The 19,045-nt window shown below is 37.8% G+C and overlaps 1 protein-coding gene across 1 annotated transcript in view; it reads left to right on the plus strand.

Moving 5' to 3' along the window:
- Nucleotides 1-19,045, plus strand: part of LOC128656397 (transferrin receptor protein 1) — a 94,059-nt gene that overhangs the window by 10,854 nt on the left and 64,160 nt on the right. The gene's annotated exons all lie outside the window — the stretch shown is intronic.

A 19,045-nucleotide genomic window follows, 5' to 3' on the forward strand; every position in this document is an offset into this window, starting at 1 on the left:
TACCGGCACATTTATACTTTAAAGTATTGCAGAGAAATTATATCTAAAATCTCCTTTCTCCAACATAGGTGTGTCCGGTCCACGGCGTCATCCTTACTTGTGGGATATTCTCTTCCCCAACAGGAAATGGCAAAGAGCCCAGCAAAGCTGGTCACATTATCCCTCCTAGGCTCCGCCTTCCCCAGTCATTCTCTTTGCCGTTGTACAGGCAACATCTCCACGGAGATGGCTTAGAGTTTTTTAGTGTTTAACTGTAGTTTTTATTATTCAATCAAGAGTTTATTTTAAAATAGTGCTGGTATGTACTATTTACTCTGAAACAGAAAAGAGATGAAGATTTCTGTTTGTAAGAGGAAAATGATTTTAGCAACCGTTACTAAAATCGATGGCTGTTCCACACAGGACTGTTGAGAGGAATTAACTTCAGTTGGGGGAACAGTGAGCAGACTTTTGCTGCTTGAGGTATGACACATTCTAACAAGACGATGTAATGCTAGAAGCTGTCATTTTCCCTATGGGATCCGGTAAGCCATTTTTATTACAGAAAGAAAAAAAGGGCTTCACAAGGGCTTTCTAAGACTGTAGACATTTTCTGGGCTAAATCGATTTATATTTTATACTCCATAGCCTTGAGGAATTATTTTAATCTTGGGAATTATGTAAAATAACCGGCAGGCACTGTATTGGACACCTTATTCTCTAGGGGCTTTCCCTAATCATAGGCAGAGTCTCATTTTCGCGCCTGTATTGCGCACTTGTTTTTGAGAAGCATGACATGCAGATGCATGTGTGAGGAGCTCTGATACATAGAAAAGACTTTCTGAAGGCGTCATTTGGTATCGTATTCCCCTTTGGGCTTGGTTGGGTCTCAGCAAAGCAGATACCAGGGACTGTAAAGGGGTTAAATATAAAAACGGCTCCGGTTCCGTTATTTTAAGGGTTAAAGCTTCCAAATTTGGTGTGCAATACTTTTAAGGCTTTATGACACTGTGGTGAAATTTTGGTGAATTTTGAACAATTCCTTCATACTTTTTCGCAATTGCAGTAACGGTTTATTTTAAAACGTTTTTTGTACTTTGTTATCAAGTTTTTGCCTGTTTAACATGTCTGAACTACCAGATAGACTGTGTTCTGAATGTGGGGAAGCCAAGGTTCCTTCTCATTTAAATAGATGTGATTTATGTGACACAAAATTTAGAGAAAATGATGCCCAAGATGATTCCTCAAGTGAGGGGAGTAAGCATGGTACTGCATCATCCCCTCCTTCGTCTACACCAGTCTTGCCCACACAGGAGGCCCCTAGTACATCTAGCGCGCCAATACTCCTTACTATGCAACAATTAACGGCTGTAATGGATAATTCTATCAAAAACATTTTAGCCAAAATGCCCACTTATCAGCGAAAGCGCGACTGCTCTGTTTTAGAAAATACTGAAGAGCATGAGGACGCTGATGATATTGGTTCTGAAGGGCCCCTACACCAGTCTGAGGGGGCCAGGGAGGTTTTGTCTGAGGGAGAAATTTCAGATTCAGGGAAAATTTCTCAACAAGCTGAACCTGATGTGATTACATTTAAATTTAAATTGGAACATCTCCGCGCTCTGCTTAAGGAGGTGTTATCCACTCTGGATGATTGTGAAAATTTGGTCATTCCAGAGAAACTATGTAAAATGGACAAGTTAATAGAGGTCCCGGGGCCCCCCGAAGCTTTTCCTATACCCAAGCGGGTGGCGGACATTGTAAATAAAGAATGGGAAAGGCCCGGTATACCTTTCGTCCCTCCCCCCATATTTAAAAAATTGTTTCCTATGGTCGACCCCAGAAAGGACTTATGGCAGACAGTCCCCAAGGTCGAGGGGGCGGTTTCTACTCTAAACAAACGCACCACTATACCCATAGAAGATAGTTGTGCTTTCAAAGATCCTATGGATAAAAAATTAGAAGGTTTGCTTAAAAAGATGTTTGTTCAGCAAGGTTACCTTCTACAACCAATTTCATGCATTGTTCCTGTCACTACAGCCGCGTGTTTCTGGTTCGATGAGCTAGAAAAGGCGATCAATAATAATTCTTCTTATGAGGAGATTATGGACAGAATTCGTGCTCTCAAATTGGCTAATTCTTTCACCCTAGACGCCACTTTGCAATTGGCTAGGTTAGCGGCGAAAAATTCTGTTTTGCTATTGTGGCGCGCAGAGCGCTTTGGTTAAAATCTTGGTCAGCGGATGCGTCTTCCAAGAACAAATTGCTTAACATTCCTTTCAAGGGGAAAACGCTGTTTGGCCCTGACTTGAAAGAGATTATCTCTGATATCACTGGGGGCAAGGGCCACGCCCTTCCTCAGGATAGGTCTTTCAAGGCCAAAAATAAACCTAATTTTCGTCCCTTTCGCAGAAACGGACCAGCCCCAAGTGCTACGTCCTCTAAGCAAGAGGGTAATACTTCTCAAGCCAAGCCAGCCTGGAGACCAATGCAAGGCTGGAACAAAGGAAAGCAGGCCAAGAAACCTGCCACTGCTACCAAGACAGCATGAGATGTTGGCCCCCGATCCGGGACCGGATCTGGTGGGGGGCAGACTCTCTCTCTTCGCTCAGGCTTGGGCAAGAGATGTTCTGGATCCTTGGGCGCTAGAAATAGTCTCCCAAGGTTATCTTCTGGAATTCAAGGGGCTTCCCCCAAGGGGGAGGTTCCACAGGTCTCAATTGTCTTCAGACCACATAAAAAACAGGCATTCTTACATTGTGTAGAAGACCTGTTAAAAATGGGAGTGATTCATCCTGTTCCATTAGGAGAACAAGGGATGGGGTTCTACTCCAATCTGTTCGTAGTTCCCAAAAAAGAGGGAACATTCAGACCAATCTTAGATCTCAAGATCCTAAACAAGTTTCTCAAGGTTCCATCGTTCAAAATGGAAACCATTCGAACTATTCTTCCTTCCGTCCAGGAAGGTCAATTCATGACCACGGTGGATTTAAAGGATGCGTATCTACATATTCCTATCCACAAGGAACATCATCGGTTCCTAAGGTTCGCATTCCTGGACAAGCATTACCAGTTTGTGGCACTTCCGTTCGGATTAGCCACTGCTCCAAGGATTTTCACAAAGGTACTAGGGTCCCTTCTAGCGGTGCTAAGACCAAGGGGCATTGCAGTAGTACCTTACTTGGACGACATTCTGATTCAAGCGTCGTCCCTTCCTCAAGCAAAGGCTCACACGGACATTGTCCTGGCCTTTCTCAGATCTCACGGGTGGAAAGTGAACGCAGAAAAAAGTTCTCTGTCTCCGTCAACAAGGGTTCCCTTCTTGGGAACAATAATAGACTCCTTAGAAATGAGGATTTTTCTGACAGAGGCCAGAAAATCAAAACTTCTGAACTCTTGTCAAATACTTCATTCTGTTCCTCTTCCTTCCATAGCGCAGTGCATGGAAGTAATAGGTTTGATGGTAGCGGCAATGGACATAGTTCCTTTTGCACGCATTCATCTAAGACCATTACAACTGTGCATGCTCAGTCAGTGGAATGGGGACTATACAGACTTGTCTCCGACGATACAAGTAAATCAGAGGACCAGAGATTCACTCCGTTGGTGGCTGTCCCTGGACAACCTGTCACAGGGGATGAGCTTCCGCAGACCAGAGTGGGTCATTGTCACGACCGACGCCAGTCTGGTGGGCTGGGGCGCGGTCTGGGGACCCCTGAAAGCTCAGGGTCTTTGGTCTCGGGAAGAATCTCTTCTACCGATAAATATTCTGGAACTGAGAGCGATACTCAATGCTCTCAAGGCTTGGCCTCAGCTAGCAAAGGCCAAGTTCATACGGTTTCAATCAGACAACATGACGACTGTTGCGTACATCAACCATCAGGGGGGAACAAGGAGTTCCCTGGCGATGGAAGAAGTGACCAAAATCATTCAATGGGCGGAGACTCACTCCTGCCACTTGTCTGCAATCCACATCCCAGGAGTGGAAAATTGGGAAGCGGATTTTCTGAGTCGTCAGACATTTCATCCGGGGGAGTGGGAACTCCATCCGGAAATCTTTGCCCAAATCACTCAATTGTGGGGCATTCCAGACATGGATCTGATGGCCTCTCGTCAGAACTTCAAGGTTCCTTGCTACGGGTCCAGATCCAGGGATCCCAAGGCGACTCTAGTAGATGCACTAGTAGCACCTTGGACCTTCAAACTAGCTTATGTATTCCCGCCGTTTCCTCTCATCCCCAGGCTGGTAGCCAGGATCAATCAGGAGATAGCATCGGTGATCTTGATAGCTCCTGCGTGGCCACGCAGGACTTGGTATGCAGACCTGGTGAATATGTCATCGGCTCCACCATGGAAGCTACCTTTGAGACGAGACCTTCTTGTTCAGGGTCCGTTCGAACATCCGAACCTGGTCTCACTCCAACTGACTGCTTGGAGATTGAACGCTTGATCTTATCAAAGCGAGGGTTCTCAGATTCTGTCATTGATACTCTTGTTCAGGCCAGAAAGCCTGTAACTAGAAAAATTTACCACAAAATATGGAAAAAATATATCTGTTGGTGTGAATCTAAAGGATTCCCTTGGGACAAGGTAAAAATTCCTAAGATTCTATCCTTCCTTCAAGAAGGTTTGGAGAAAGGATTATCTGCTAGTTCCTTGAAGGGACTGATTTCTGCCTTGTCTGTGTTACTTCACAAAAAGCTGGCAGCTGTGCCAGATGTTCAAGCCTTTGTTCAGGCTCTGGTTAGAATCAAGCCTGTTTACAAACCTTTGACTCCTCCTTGGAGTCTCAATTTAGTTCTTTCAGTTCTTCAGGGGGTTCCGTTTGAACCCTTACATTCCGTTGATATTAAGTTATTATCTTGGAAAGTTTTGTTTTTGGTTGCAATTTCTTCTGCTAGAAGAGTTTCAGAATTATCTGCTCTGCAGTGTTCTCCTCCTTATCTGGTGTTCCATGCAGATAAGGTGGTTTTACGTACTAAACCTGGTTTTCTTCCGAAAGTTGTTTCTAACAAAAACATTAACCGGGAGATAGTCGTGCCTTCTTTGTGTCCGAATCCAGTTTCAAAGAAGGAACGTCTGTTGCACAATTTGGATGTTGTTCGTGCTCTAAAATTCTATTTAGATGCTACAAAGGATTTTAGACAAACATCTTCCTTGTTTGTTGTTTATTCTGGTAAAAGGAGAGGTCAAAAAGCAACTTCTACCTCTCTCTCTCTTTTTGGATTAAAAGCATCATCAGATTGGCTTATGAGACTGCCGGACGGCAGCCTCCTGACAGAATCACAGCTCATTCCACTAGGGCTGTGGCTTCCACATGGGCCTTCAAGAACGAGGCTTCTGTTGATCAGATATGTAAGGCAGCAACTTGGTCTTCACTGCACACTTTTACTAAATTTTACAAGTTTGATACTTTTGCTTCTTCTGAGGCTATTTTTGGGAGAAAGGTTTTGCAAGCCGTGGTGCCTTCCATTTAGGTGACCTGATTTGCTCCCTCCCTTCATCCGTGTCCTAAAGCTTTGGTATTGGTTCCCACAAGTAAGGATGACGCCGTGGACCGGACACACCTATGTTGGAGAAAACAGAATTTATGTTTACCTGATAAATTACTTTCTCCAACGGTGTGTCCGGTCCACGGCCCGCCCTGGTTTTTTAATCAGGTCTGATAATTTATTTTCTTTAACTACAGTCACCACGGTATCATATGGTTTCTCCTATGCAAATATTCCTCCTTTACGTCGGTCGAATGACTGGGGAAGGCGGAGCCTAGGAGGGATCATGTGACCAGCTTTGCTGGGCTCTTTGCCATTTCCTGTTGGGGAAGAGAATATCCCACAAGTAAGGATGACGCCGTGGACCGGACACACCGTTGGAGAAAGTAATTTATCAGGTAAACATAAATTCTGTTTTTGCCAGAACGCTGCTCTTTGCTCTACTGAGCGGGTCTGGTTTTTACACAGCGCATTGCTGCAACACTGTGTGCCCGGTCGCGCCATTAAAATGAATGTAGCTCGCTCCCGCTACTAGACCCCAAATCCATATTCATGATTCAGATAGAGAATACAATTTTAAACAACTTTCTAATTTACTGCTATTATCTAATCTGTTTTATTCTCTTGGTATCAGTTGTTGAAGGAGCAGCAATGCACTACTGGTTTCCAACTGAACACAATCGGTATAAATATGCAGCCACTAATCAACAGCTAGAACCTAGGTTCTCTGTTGCTCCTGAACTTGCCTAGATAAACCTTTCAGCAAAGGATAACAAGGGAAGGAAGCAAATTAAATAATAGAAGTAAATTGGAAAGTTTGAGATTGTATTCTCTATCTGAATATCTGGGGGGGGGTTCATGTCCCTTTTTTGATTTCTCAGGACCCCCCTGTATTTTGGGATGTTCTCTAGTCTGGGATAGTGTTTGTTTTTGTTCCCATTTTGTAAGTGAAGATGAAGCAAGATTTAGCAAAAGCATCAATTGTAGATTAACTGTTAACCATTTTGTAAATGAAGCCTGTAACTTCTCTTAAAGGGTTAGAAATCTTTCAAAAAATTGATACCTGAAAATCACTGTATTATCAAATTTGACATTGCATGTATGAAATGCTCTTATTTGTAATCCAAAACGAAGGTTTTAAATAACTTAAAATTTTACTACATAAACCCACAGCAAAGACCGCCCTTAAAAGTAGGCTGATCATTACCGTACTTTTGCATTGCTGTTCCTCCAATTGCAAACAAGTAGGCATGTTCTAATTTTAATATTGATTATCTCAGCTTGTCCTGAAAATCGCATGCGCAATTTAGAAAATAAGATATCGCATGCGCACTTATAACGAGCCTTCCTTTCAGACATCTTTGTTTCTCCAACATGTGCAGTTGTAGTGCCTACATTTAAATGTAGAAATTATTAAAATTAGACCATGCTCGTAGTCTAGGGGTGATTGGGATACTTACTATATATATATATATATATATATATATATATATATATATATATATATATATATATATATATATATATATATATATATATTCTCTATATATATTCTCTATATATAATCTCTATATATAATCTCTATATATAATCATATATATATATATATATAATCTCTATATATATCTCTATATATATATATATCTCTATATATATATATATATCTCTATATATATATATATATATCTCTATATATATATATATATATCTCTATATATATATATATATCTCTATATATATATATATATATCTCTATATATATATATATATATCTCTATATATATATATATATCTCTATATATATATATATATATATATATATCTCTATATATATATATATCTCTATATATATATATATCTCTATATATATATATATCTCTATATATATATATATCTCTATATATATATATCTCTATATATATATATATCTCTATATATATATATATCTCTATATATATATATATATCTCTATATATATATATATATCTCTATATATATATATATATCTCTATATATATATATATATATCTCTATATATATATATATCTCTATATATATATATATCTCTATATATATATATATCTCTATATATATATCTCTATATATATCTCTATATATATCTCTATATATATCTCTATATATATCTCTATCTCTATATATATATATATCTAATATAATATAATATAATATAATATAATATAATATAATATAATATATAATATATAATATATAATATATAATATATAATATATAATATATAATATATAATATATAATATATAATATATAATATATAATATATAATATATAATATATAATATATAATATATAATATATAATATATAATATATAATATATAATATATAATATATAATATATAATATATAATATATAATATATAATATATAATATATAATATATAATATATAATATATAATATATAATATATAAAATATAATATATAATATATAATATATAATATATAATATATAATATATAATATATAATATATAATATATAATATATAATATATAATATATAATATATAATATATAATATATAATATATAATATATAATATATAATATATAATATATAATATATAATATATAATATATAATATATAATATATAATATATAATATATAATATATAATATATAATATATAATATATAATATATAATATATAATATATAATATATAATATATAATATATAATATATAATATATAATATATAATATATAATATATAATATATAATATATAATATATAATATATAATATATAATATATAATATATAATATATAATATATAATATATAATATATAATATATAATATATAATATATAATATATAATATATAATATATAATATAAAATATATAATATAAAATATATAATATAAAATATATAATATAAAATATATAATATAAAATATATAATATAAAATATATAATATAAAATATATAATATAAAATATATAATATAAAATATATAATATAAAATATATAATATAAAATATATAATATAAAATATATAATATAAAATATATAATATAAAATATATAATATAAAATATAATATATAATATATAAAATATAATATATAATATATAAAATATAATATATAATATATAAAATATAATATATAATATATAATATATAATATATAAAATATAATATATAATATATAATATATAATATATAATATATAATACATAATACATAATATATAATATATAATATATAAAAATATACATATATAATATATTATATATAATATATAAAATATAATATATAATATATAATATATAATATATAATATATAATATATAATATATAATATATAATATATAATATATAATATATAATATATAATATATAATATATAATATATAATATATAATATATAATATATAAAATATAAAATATAATATATAATATATAAAATATAATATATAAAATATAATATATAATATATAATATAATATAATATAATATAATATAATATAATATAATATAATATAATATAATCTCCCCTCTGATGTCACAATGCACATGTTCACTCTGTATCCGGCGATTTATTGTTGATGCGCCTAAAGACAGAGCACAGATTTGATCCACTATGCGCATGCTTGAATCCACAAAGGGCTACAACTGCGCATGCGAGCCACCATGATTGTTCTACCTAGGTAGACTATCATTATAGGGCCTGCATCATGAAGATAACAGTGGGTTTGGCAGAGTTAATAGTTTTGAAGATAAAATACTGGTAAACAGCAGTAAATATTTAATAACTATTAATTGCAAATAGTATTGATATTTAACAATGTTTAAAAATAGATTATAATAATATTTGGGTTTACTATCCCTTTAACATAATAGTTGTAGTAATTTGTAGGCCCACCAAATATGTGGCATAGTGCCTTTGGGGGATACATCTCAATCTTTCATATGCTAATTTCTAAGCCCTTGAAGGCCGCCTCTTAGCTCAGGGTATTTTGACAGTTTTTCACCACTAGAGTGTTAGTTCATGTGTTTCATATAGGTAACACTATGCTCGCGCACATGGAGTTCCTAGGAGCCTGCGCTGATTGGCTAAAATGCAAGTCTGTCAAAAGAACTGAAATAAGGGGCAGTTTGCAGAGGCTTAGATACAAGGTAATCACAGGTAAAAAGTGTATTAATATCACTGTGTTGGTTATGCAAAACTGGGGAATGGGTAATAAAGGGATTATCTGTCTTTTAAAACAATAATTATTCTGGTGTATACTGTCACTTTTTAATATGAGGATAGGCCACAGCTTCATTCCTTGTGGGAAATACAGAACTTGGCCACCAGAAGGAGGCAAAGACACCCCAGCCAAAGGCTTAAATACCTCCCCCCCGCTTCCCTCATCCCCCCCCCCCCCCCAATCATTCTTTGCCTTTCGTCACAGGAGGTTGGCAGAGAAGTGTCAGAAGATTTCGGAATAGTTCCTTTATGGAGGGTAGTACCCTTCGCGATGGGACTGGAGTTTTAAGTAGTCTCGTCAGCCTCTCAGTGAGAGCATTAAAAAAAAGTTAGTCTGGAGAAGCAGGTAGAGTCTTTCTGCGAATCCATCCAGACTCATATTAACAGCTCCTTAAGCAACTGGCGTTGACTAGTTTCGCTGCCTGCTTTCTTCACTCAAGTCCATGTGAAAAGCGCTGCTACAATCTTTTTTTTTTTTTTTTTTTTTTTTTTTATTATAATCATTTATGCAATTTTTTTTTGACTGCTTGTGTAAGAACGTTTGGGCTCTTAGGCTGATACGGAATGTACAGGTTATTTTTCATTTTGAGAGCTGCGCAGTTACTTTATTAAGTTGGCATGCTTTTTCCTTGGCAAGGGCAGGTCCTGCATGAGCACCATGTGACCGGGAATGGTCGGGGGGGGGGGGGGAGTAGTTGGGTGAATATTGTAGTGCATTACCAATAAAATAGTAATGATTAAAATAATGTTTGGACAAACTTCCTTGTTTTTCTGCCATAAATTTTGCTGTTGTTCAAGTAAAATAAATGCAAAATATTTGCTTTCTGATTATTGTCATTCAGTTGCCTGACAGCATTTTTACTGCAATTAATAACACATCATACTCGAACAGTAATTACTCCAAACGTTCAAAATTAGTGGTTCTGTTGAGGAATTTAATGCAGCACATTCTTTCAATGCAAAATATTTTAACAATACTTATTCAAGTTCCTTCCATGCACTGATGTTTAATTTTATTTATTTTTTTCCCTATTCCATAATTGTTTAGGGATATAAAGAATTAATTATTTATGCATGCTATTTTCCAAAGGATGGATTTTAGTGGCAAATAACCTTGGAATAAAGTGCAGACTAAAACGGTTTAGGCACTTATACCTTGTGGAAAATACTGTACTTTGACAAGCAAGAAAAATACTGTACTTTGGTAAGCTGCTTAATGCTACAGTATAACTGCTACTACAGGATGTGTGTTTGTGCACTTTAGGATTTACTTAGGTGGCCCATTTAATAATGCCAGATATTCTACCAGATCTGTCTAATCATTCTGGCGAATACTGTGTGAGTAGTATTATAAAATACCTACCTGTCTAATCTAAACTGACTCCTCGTTGTGTCCATGTGTGACAGTCTCCTGCCTGGAAGAGACTTGAGTCGCTGCGACGGCAGAACCTGTAATGAGGGGGTGGGCCAGGGATATATGACATAGAACATCATATCCCGCTTCCCTCCCTCATACTGGTCTGGCGTCTGGGACGTGCCTGCTGCCGGAAGTCGACCTCGTCAATCTGACTGATGTCAGTCAGTTTCCATTCCGGGACACTGCATTGTCCCGGAATGAAGGGGCGTGCGCACGCACACTTTTTAAAGATCAGGACCAGGTCACACCTGTCCTGCTGGGCCTCCCAGAGTGGCTGACCTTGAAGGACCGGTCACAGTCGCGCCTGTTGTGACAGCGGTAGTTCTGCCCCTGTGTACAGGTAATAGTGACAAATATTGGGGAGGTGGTACAGTCTCTTGATGTGATTTTAATTTCCTTCTTTAAAGGGTGAAAACAGTCCTTTTTTTTACTTTTGTTTCATTTTGATGGTTAGATTTAATTTGTGGTAATGCATGTTCTGTGTAAGTTAACGGGACAGTACACTGTAAAATTGTTTTTCCAGTAATGTATTTTAAATAACTTGTTATCCCAACTGCAGAGTATAAAATATTTGAGAAATTGCATTTTCATGCATATGTGTATATGAAGTAGCTGATTTTGTTCTTTGAAACCACAGCCCATTACAATATCACCTTTAAGTTCAACCCATTGTATCTCATTATGTTATCACTTTGTGTACACACACACACTTGCTTCCTTATCTTATAGACAATTATCATTTTGTTACTTAACTATCCTGCATCCTACTGAGTAACTTCTTCTGCTGGCTGTGTTTACTTAAGCTTGTCAATAGCATATACTCCAGTATAGGTGGCTATACCACAGGCTAAATCGGCCATTTCAAATGCTGAAATATGAGTAAAGGAGCTACTTGTAACCAATTAATTACTCTCTAGCAGGTAAAAAGGATCATTGGGGAGAATTTTTGGGCGAACTGTCCCTATTAAGTGCTGTAAAGTTTGTGGTTCACGCAAAGATGTTGGTGGTCCTTGACACCATCAAGCAGGAATTAATCTACTCTGTGTCGCAACTCCCTACAGTGCCTGGCTGGACATCAGTGAAAAAAATTTAATCATCAGTTAAATTACAATTTTCCTACACACGTTGTATAGTACTGCGCAACTTGCATAGCTAGATTGTATTTTTTTTTTTTTAACTCCTCCCGCCCGGCACGCTTCTCAGAGGAAGATGCTTCCATTCTAAAGCCAGCAGAGGCTGGTATAGTCTTGGCTTGAAATAGTGAAATTAAAGTACATTAAAAATTTTTTTTTATTTTTTTTTCCCATTTATTTTCTTCCCTTTACCTGTCTCTTTGTAGTAGTTTTCCTAATTCTTTCAGATGGACTTGCATCAATGTTTGTCATCCTCCCCTCCCTATTTTTTTATTTTTTATTTTTTTTATTCCACCTGAATTCCAGTAATTGCTATCCAGCAGATCAGCCATATCCCACCAGTATTATAGTATTTGCCAGTAACATCAGTCGTGGTTAGCTCATATCCACATTAAGAGCTTTCTGATATAAACTTAATTTATGACTCCAATGTCTGTCCATGGTCATTAGTAGTTTTGAATCATTCCTAATTGGGGAGGTAACTTGGAAGTCACACATTATAGAGGTTTGTACTTTTCTAAAAAAAAATTCATGTTAGTGGTCCATAGGATTCAAAATTGTGAGTTTAGTGGTCCGAAAGGTTGGCTACCCTTGTCTTAAAGGACCACTCAATGCAGTAGAATTGCATAAATAATAAAAACACAATGCAATAGCACCTACTCTGAATTTCACAAAAGCAGTTTTTTTTTTTTTTTTTTGTCATTTATTTGTCCCCCCCCCTATTTTCTGTCCCTCTGTATCATGTGACAGACATCAGCCAATCAGACGTGTGTGTTGTCCCCCCCAGAAAGTGTGCATATAAAAAGGCTGTGCAATATTTGTAATGGAAGTAAATTGGAAAGTGTCTTAACTGCATGCTCTATCTGAATAATACGTTTTTATATTGACTTGAGTGTCGCTATAAAAATTATGAACTTCCTGTTTCAGTATCAAATTTAACATTTTAAAGGGACATAAAACCCAATTTTATTTCTTTCATGATTTAGAGTGCAATTTTAAACTAACTTTCTAATCTACTTATTATCTAATTTGCTTAATTCTCTTGATATCCTTTGCTGAAAAGCACATCTAGATAGGCTCAGTGACTGCATATAGATGTTTCGTGTGATTGGCTCATCCATGTGCATTGCTATTTCTTTATCAAAGGATATCTAAAGAATAAAGCAAATTAGATAATAGAAGTAAATGTAAAAATGGTTAAAATTGTATTCTCTATCTGGACCATGAGGTTTTTTTTTTTTTGGGGGGGGGTTTAATTAATGTCCCTTTTAATGATGTGTTTTGCATGGGGCGATCAACCCATTTTTAAACTTATTTTTTCTTATGACACGAGTCCACGGATCATCATAATTACTGTTGGGAATATCACTCCTGCCCAGCAGGAGGCGGCAAAGAGCACCACAGCAGAGCTGTTAAATATCTCCTCCCTTCCCTTCCACCCCGGTCATTCTCTTTGCCTACGTTAAGAGCAAGGAGGTGGTAAATTAGGTGTTAGAAAGATTCTTCAATCAAGAGTTTATTATTTTTAAAGTAGTACAAGATTGTGCTGCTTTGTTCTAGGGTGTAGCAGTAGTCAATATCAGTCTCTTCAGTAGAGCAGTGGTGGCTTTAGAGCAATGGGAACTGGTGGGACACAGTTCTCACTGCACCTCCCATATACTGATGCTTCCCTTACCCTGAAAACCTGAGGGATATTACTAAGGACTTTTGTTTTTCACAGTCCCATGTGAGGGAGAGGACCTCTCAAACCTGGGAACTGCCTTGCTGTCAGGCAGACGATGAGGTAAGTGCTGGCTTTATTTTTGGGGGTAGAAAGAAAACTCAGAAAAAGGTTGGGCACTTTATTTTTTTTGTATGGAAGACCTCTTTGAAATTTGGCTCTTTATAACAGAGGTATAGATTCTCCTTGAGACTTAGGGGACACTATGGGCAGCTTGGACGCAGGCACTGGGGCTGAATTTTATACACATCTCACGGCGGTTTCATAACTAATAATAGCTGACCGGGAGATTAGATATGGGCACGCCCACGATGGGCGCTAGTTAAGAAAGCGAATTTTGAGTGAGGTAGTTTCACTGATAACCTATAAAGCACACGGGCTAAGCAGCTACCTAGAAAGCTGAAGCTGGTCAGTTTATGAATCATTCTCCTGGTGGTTTAACTGAATAAAATGGCGACCGGGAGATTGCTATTGAAATGCCCATGATGGGCGGAGCTATGTGTGGCGCCAATTTGAGTTGCGCACCACTTTTCTAGCACTTCCGATTTTCGGAAGGAACGGAGGGTTTTAAATCAGAGTGCTTGTTCATAGAACCGGACAGTGATACAGCTGACTCCGGATTTTTTTTTTTACTGTGAATTCAACTAGTGTCAGAAGGGCTGGCAGGCACCTCAGCAACGTTATGTAGAGGGGTTCTGCAGTATGTGTACCTTTTTTAGCCATTTCTGCACACATAAATAAAAAAGTTACGTTTTTAAAATTTAAAGAGACAGTAAAGGTTTTTTTTTTTTTTTTTTTTATTGTTTTTTTTTCTATGTTAATTTTTATTAATAAATTTAAGACTTTTTTATTTGATTAAACATCCATATGTGTCAGAATGGACCAAGAGGTCCTGCTAAGTGTCGCCTTATGTTTTGGATACAAATGTGGAACCACCAACTCCCTTTTAATGTTCCTTATGTTATGAGAGAACTTTAATTATAGGGAATATGAGCCAACTCCTGCTAAGGCGGGTGCTGTTCAGGAGGCTATTGACAATGCTCAATATATGCCGCAAATTTCTCATCAAAGTGTCCAGAAATTTTATAGCCCACACATGCAGTGCCCTGCGCTTCCTCACAAACTCCACCTGGAGTTACTTTGCAAGACATCGCTTCTCTAATGTACATCGGCGGTATCTGATGCATTGTCTGCTTTCCCCATGCTGCAGGTAAAGCGCTTGAGGGAATGTATTTAATCAGCGAGTAACGTTGCTAACACAGTAGTAGCTATTCTGAATGTTTCTTGCCTGAAGAGGAAGATACTTCGGTAGTACATAAGGGGGAATCTCAGACGCAGTCTGTGTTATACCTTTATCTGATACTGAAGTTGTTTCAGGTTAAGCTTGAACACCTCCGTTTGTTACTGAAGTAGGTTTTTGCTACCCTGGACAACTCCGACATTACCGGCGTAGTCAATCCTAATAAGTTCAGTAAACTATACAAAGATTTTGACGTGCCCTCCATGGTAGAAATAATTCCTGTACCAGATAGGGCTACAGAGATGATTGCAAAGGAATGGGAGAAACTGGGTATCCCCTCTTCATTTCTTATTAATAAAAAACAATCTATAGCAGACTCTAGCAAGGAGTCTTGGCAATGGTACCCAGGGAATGTTTGTACGTCTGGTTACAACAACCTGCGGTTTGTATTGCTACTGTCACCAGTGCGGCGGCATACTGGTTTGATGCGTTGTCTGTTTCTATAGGACAGACCCTCTTGAAGAAATCCAGGATAGCCAACTCCTTTTATTTCAGATGCTTCCCTTTAGGTTATTAAGCTGGGAGCTAAGATTTCAGGCATTGCCATTTTGGCCCGCAGAGCGTTCTGATTAAAATATTGGTCTGCGGATGCCTCATCTATGTTCTAAATTTTTGGCGATTACTTACAAGGCGAAGATCTTGTTTGGACCTGGTTTGATGGAGATACTTTCTGATATTACGGGAGGTAAGGGACATTCCCTCCCTCAGGATAAGAGAAATAAACAAAAAGGACGTCAGAGTATTTTCGTTCCTTTCAAAATTTCAAAGGAAATCCTTCTATTACACTCAAGCAGGAGCAGTCTAAGCTTTCCTGGAGACCCAGTCAGTCTTGGAATATGGGAAAGCAATCCAAGTAGCCTTCTGGTGAATCAAAGACAGCATGAAGGGCCTGCCCCCGATCCGGGAAGACAGTGTGTCCCAGGGATACAAACTTTAAGAAAGTCTTGAACCCTAGAGGCAGGTTTCTGCTTTCAAGATTATCTGCAGAAAAAGAGGCGTTCTTACACTATGTATGGAACCTCTCCAACCTGGGAGTGATAGTACCTGTTCTGTTGCAGGAACAAAGTCTGGGATTCTGTTTGGTTCCCAAGAAGGAGGGAAAACTCAGACCAATTTTTAGCTCTCAGGAGTCTAAACCAGTTTCTCAGAGTGCCGTAAATCTATTTGCCATTCTTGCCTTGGTCCAAGAGGGTCAGTTTATGACCACGGTGGATTTAAGGGACGCTTACTTGCATGTTATCACCCAAAAGGACCATCTCAAGTTTTAAGGTGTTTTTCTAGACAAACACTTTCAGTTTGTGGTTCTTTCATTCAGCCTTGCCACAGCTCCCAGAATTTTCTCAAGGGTTCTAGGATCCCTGCTGGTGGTGCTCCGATTGCGGGGCATTGCAGTGGCACATTATCTGGACGAATTTCTGCTTCAGGTGCCTTCTTTTCGATAAGCAAGGTCACTCATGGAAATGGGATTATCTTTCCTGCGGTCTCACGCATGGAAGGAATATTTGGAATAGTTTACTTGGAGAACTATATTTCTTTCCTCGTCAATGAAGTCTGACAATAGTCAGGAAATCAAAGATTTTCGATTCTTGCCTAGCACTTCAGTCCTCTTCGGCCATCAGTGGCCCTGTGCATGGAGGTAATTTGGCTGATGGTAGCGGCATTGGACATCATCCCATTCGTCCGGTTTCACCTCAGAACTCGGCAGTTAAAGCATACTCGGGTAGTGGAACGGAGGGTATGCGAATTTGTTACAGCTGTAGCAGGAGACAAGGGATTTTCTACTTTGGTGGTTGCCTCAGGATCTTCTCTCCCAGGGCACCTGCTTTCGCAGTTCTTCCTGGGTGATTGTCACAACAGAGGCCAACTTTTTGGGCTGGGAAGCGATGGACTCAGTTGGAGTCTGTTCTACCCATCAACAATCTGGAATTGAGAGCAATCTTCAATCCCTTTCTGGCCTGGCCTCAGTTTGTTTCAGCCTGGTTCATCAGTTTCAAGTCAGGCAATATAACCTCAATGGCTTACATCGTCAGGGAGGAACTCTGAGTTCTTTGGCCATGACAGAGGTAGCCAAGATCATTCAGTGGGCTGAGACCCACAATTGCGGTCTGTCGGCGATCCACTTTCCAGAAGTGGACTTCTTTAGCAGGCAGACCTTTCACCCAGGGGAGTGGGAACTCCATCCGGAAGTGTTTTTCCAGCCTGATTCTCAAAGGGGGTCAGTTGGAATTGGATCTCATGGCTTCTCGACAGAATGCCAAGTTTCCGAGGTACAGGTCGAGGTCAAGGAACCCTCCGGCTGTACTAATTGATGCTCTTGTGGTACCTTGGATTTTCAGTCTTGTATACCTATTTCCTCAGTTTGCTTCTCTTCCTCGAGTTATGGCTCGAATTAAGCTGGTGAGGGTGTCGTGGTCCTCTTTACACCGACGTGGCCTCGCAGGATTTAATATACAGTCACCTCTTCCACCTTGGAGACCTCTGTTGAGGAAGGATCTTCTATTTCAAGGAACCTTCTTTTCATCCAAGTCTAGTTTCTCTGAAGCGGACTACTTTGTAGATGGACGCTTTATTTTATTCAAGGGTGGATTTTCGGAATTGGTCACTGAGATCATGATTCAGGCTCATAAAACTGTGACTAGGAATGTTTACCATAAGATATGGCGTAAATATTTATACTGGTGTGAATCCAAGGGCTCCTGTTCGTGTAGAGTTCGGATTCTTAGACTTTGGTCCTTTCTCCAAGAAGGTTTGGAGAAGGGATTTACCGGCAAGTTAACCTAAAGGGTCAAATAGCTGCCTTGTCTATTGTGTTCCTTAAACGTCTGGTGGATCCCAGACGTACAATCGTTTGGTCAGGATCAGGCCTGTGTTCAACTCAGTTACTTCTCCTTGGAGTCTTAGTTTAGTTCTAAGATCTTTCAAGGGGCTCAGTTTGAGCCATTGCATTCCTTAAGATTTCAAGTTATCTTGGAAAGTTTTTGTTTCTTGTTACCATTTCCTCTGCTCGTGGAGTCAGAGTTCTCGGCCTTGCACTTTGAGCTTTCTTATCTTATTTTTCATCGGATAAGGTGGGTTTTTACGTACTAAATTATGGTTTCTGCCTAAAGTTTCGGAACAAAACTTTATTTTGGTTGATCGTGGTTCTTCCTGGTGGCCTTATCCTTCTTTGAAGGACGTGGTACGTGCATTAATATTCTTTGTACAGACTAAGGATTTTCGTCAGTCTTCTGTTTAACGTTAAAGACAGTAGGCTGCGGCTACTTCTTTACCTTGTGGGCATTCACAATGATGCCTTTTATGGATCAGATTTACAAGTTGCAACCTGGTCCTCCTATCTCTCTTTTTTTTTTTTTCAAACTTTTATAGATTTGACACTCTTGCATCGGCTGAGGTCTTTTTGGGAGAAAGGGGTGGTGCCTTCCATTTAGATTTCCTCTCTTGGCCCTCCCTTATCTGTGTACTCTAGCTTCGGTATTGATTCCCAACAGTAATTATGATCACCCATGGAGTCATCGTGTCATAAGAGAAAACAAAATTTATGCTTACCTGATAAATTTTATTTATTTGAAGTTTATAAAATACTAACAACCTAAATCTAAATAACAGGGCAGGCCGTGGACTCATTGTGTCAGACACCTCTGCACTTCCTTTTTTCTCCTTTACTTTGGTCGAATGACTGGGGTGGGAGGGAAGGGAGGAGATATTTAACAGCTTTGCTGTGGTGCTCTTTGCCGCCTCCTGCTGGGCAGGAGTGATATTCCTAACAGTAATTAT

This window comes from Bombina bombina, chromosome 4 (assembly GCF_027579735.1).
Source record: "Bombina bombina isolate aBomBom1 chromosome 4, aBomBom1.pri, whole genome shotgun sequence".
Taxonomy (NCBI): domain Eukaryota; kingdom Metazoa; phylum Chordata; class Amphibia; order Anura; family Bombinatoridae; genus Bombina; species Bombina bombina.